The sequence below is a fragment of the Octopus bimaculoides genome, chromosome 4, assembly GCF_001194135.2.
Source record: "Octopus bimaculoides isolate UCB-OBI-ISO-001 chromosome 4, ASM119413v2, whole genome shotgun sequence".
NCBI lineage: Eukaryota > Metazoa > Mollusca > Cephalopoda > Octopoda > Octopodidae > Octopus > Octopus bimaculoides.
In genome coordinates, this window is record NC_068984.1 from 135,865,048 (window position 1) to 135,869,075 (window position 4,028).

Genomic DNA, 4,028 nt, shown 5'->3' on the forward strand with positions numbered 1-4,028 from the left:
TATATATATATATATATATATATATATATATATATTGCTACTGCTAATTTGTGTCAACGCAAAATAATTTGAACTTAGTACCGCAAAATATGTACATAAAGACAGCAAGGAATTATTTCGTGTGCTCTGGTGGTTTGTCAATATCATACTTCTGTAATTCGAACAATAATTCATCTTCAAGTTTCTGCTCAGTGTTGAACTGTGCACACAAATATTTGCTAACATCAAATATTACAGCAAATTAATCTACTTTCATATTATTTACGAAGCCCTTTTTCGCATCTCAATGTTCGCCCTGATTTTTGCCATGTACCATTTATTTGGAATGATATTTATTTTAAACAACAGAGATGTTGATAAAGAAGAGTTGCGTCTATCGTAAGAGGACACAACTAGCTACATTTATGTAACATATGTGCTATCAGAATATTAGCAATCATTATGTTATGTCCGCCATTATTGTTACAGATAACGAACTTATGCCTGTTATATAATTCTCATTGTGTTCAGCATGAAGGACAGAGACGCTTATTTCTTGATTACATATAATGTCTAACTAAATATATTCGTGTAGCCTTTTGCGGTAATTATATTATTATTTCTCTTTCCACGTAAACAAAGCAAAACTGATTATGTATTTACGTAATCATTATTAATAAAAAGACGAGGGTTCAACAGTCGTATTGGGGTGTTATCTATTGAATTTTATGTTATAAAATGTGCCTTGAAATGCTTGCTGCTGTCAGTAACTGACAAGATAAAGGTTCAAATGAAAACAAAGTGTGTAATTTACTCAGCCGACCCGGACCGATCTAGTTCTCTTACGGGTGATATTCTGTAATGAATCGTGTTTAAAAACAAAGACCAACATGCACACAGAGATAAAAACGCACAATCACACACACACGCACACACAGGTAAAAAACGCATAATCACACACACACACGCACGCACACACACACACATACACACACGCACACACATATGTAAATGAATAGAGCACACACGCACAAGTACGTATATATGTATAAGCATATGTTGAGGCGCATGGCTTTGCATTTGAGGTGTTGAAGTCATGATCATAAGATCGTGGTTTCGATTCCTGGACGAAGCGATGCGTTGTGTTCGTCTCATTTCACGTTACTCCAGTCCACTCAGCTGATAAAAGTGAGTAATCCTGCTACAGACCAACGTCCCTTCCAGGGATTATTATATACACCATAGAAACCAAGAAACCGGAGTAATGTGGACTAACCAGCCACGTTTAAACATAATACTATCTGATCACTATATATTCTTTTCCTACTCTAGGCACAAGGCTCGAAATTTTCGGGTGAGAGGGCGTGCTAACGTTTCTGCCGGCGTGCTAACGTTTCTGCCGGCGTGCTAACGTTTCTTATTTCTTTATTGCCCACAAGGGCTACACACAGAAGGGACAAACAAGGACAGACAAACGGATTAATTCGATTACATCGACTCCAGTGCGTAACTGGTACTTTTTTAATTGACCCTGAATGGATGAAAGGCAAAGTCGACCTCGGCAGAATTTGAACTCAGAACGTAGCGGCAGACGAAATACCGCTAACGTTTCTGCCAGCTCGCCGCCTTCGTAATTGCTATCATCCTTTCTACTCTAGGCACAAGGCCGGCAATTTTGGGGCAGGGAGCCAGTCGATTTGATCGACCCCAGTACGCAACTGTTAATTAATTTATCGACGCCGAGACGATGAAGGCCAAAGTCGACCTCAGCGTAATTTGAACTCAGAACATAAAGACAGACGAAATACCGCTAAGCATTTCGCCCGGTGTGCTAACGTTTCTGCCAACTCACCGCCTTCTGGCCACTATATTTTGCACTGTTCCTATCAGTTTACATTATCTTTTATTAATTGGTACTACAACATTTTTACTAAAAATATTACGTATAAATGAAACATATGGAATTGGTGAAATTCATAATATACTTAGCTTAGAAATACCACTTGTGGGATTTTATGTGGGTTTGGTGATAATTACCTTCTACGAATTACATTTGCATTTGCTTTCATACGATTACATACCTGTTGCCGTCTGTGACCAACCTGAATCATACCAAAATGTGTTTAATCTAGTATTTACGACAACATTTTTTTCTGGTATATTTACCCTATCAGTAGGCAGTACAGCGAAAACTGAGTGAAATTTAGGAGCCATTTTCACTTGACAAACTACTATATTGAGATTTACTTGTTGGTTTGTCTCCAATACCTACTCGATGTTAAGTGAAGTGAAACAGTGCCGTGGCCAAATATTTAACAATCGGTTGGTGATAAATTACGAAACAATAGATGATAGAGAGCCAGTTAATTCGATTCATGTCGATTGAACCATACAAGAATATATTTTATTAAGAATGTAAGTTGAAAGAATTCTGCTCCGATAACTGTAGCTATACAGCTGTTTCTTACACATCTCAGACTTCAACGAAAATAAGCGCATTCAGTTAATTACGAAGTAGTCGCAAACAAACGCACTTTATTGACGTGATATTTCTCTTTGTCATTCTAAAGACATCTGCTCTTCAAATCTAAATAGATTTATCCCACCTTTTCTGAATCTTATCCGATTATATACCAACTCTTCTTTTATCATTTGTTTCTTACTCTTTACATATCCCACTAACCCCACTCCCGCCAAACACCACTGTTCCCCGGGTCTGCAATAATGAGGAGCCTTTACTTCATCTTTATATTTTTCCATACAATTTAGCAATGTACCCGTCAAATGTGTGTCGACGACAAATGAAAGTCTTTGTGGTTTTTCAATTCTTATGGTAATTATTGAAACCATTTATCTATGTTTTTAATAATATTTTATTTCCTTGGAAATACATATGAAGTAAAAGTACGTTATTTTCTCACCTATTCCAATAGATATACACAACCTCTCACCTCCAAACAGCATCATCCTGCCACATGAGTCTTTTGACAGCTATGGAAAATTTATAATATGAAATTGCTAGTACAGATAAATACTGCTAATCTACATATATGGATTGTATTTTCTGTTTATTGGATTTCTGCAGGCTTAACCACCTGCACAGCTTACTCAAGGAGGATATTACCACAAACTACCATATACATTTTAACGATTCCTCGATGGTGCTCCGGTGAAACATTATATCTTCCTCATGCCTACAATTGCATATATTCAAACATTTCACATTGCAGGTACGTCACCAATATTCTGGTACTCTTCTCTAATAACCTGTACTAGATCATTTGCTTTCCGGATTATAAGAAGGCACTAAATATTAACGTAGGGTAAATTCCCAAAAGAAAGCTGCTACGCTAATCTTAACATTTTCGCTACAGACCATTCGCGAGATTTCTCTAATATTCACTATTATAAAGCTAGAAACGTTCTTTCATTAGTTGAATATTAATATGTAGATAGAAACACTTAAAGTCTAAAGCTATGTACAGTTCTCACAGAGCCGTCACTTGAAGTGTTTGTATAAAGAGCATACGTTCATCTCGACAACATTTCTGGGGTGGCGTATTCTCTACAAAGGCTATCTGTCAAATTACTTCCTTTCCACTGACTGTCAGGTTCTAGTGGTCAGTAAATAGCGTTATATTTAGTTTTAGATATCTCACTTTCTTTCTATTATTGCTGGTATGTATTGAGAGTGTATATCTCTCTTCGTAGTAAGTTACTATTAGATAAACAACAGTGATTCGTGTAGACTCGGTAGTGAAACGTTATCAATAATTCAATAATAGGTGTGGGAAGTTTAAGTATCCTTAAACATCAATGTGTAAGTATTGAAAGGTGTACCACATCTTCGTTGCTGCAGAAATTCGTAGTGTATGGTACAATATAATATAATATTATATTACACACACATACACACACACACACACACACACACACACACACACATACATATATATATATATATATATACACGCACACACACATACATATATATAAATAAATAAATAAATATATATATATACACACACACACACACACACACACACACA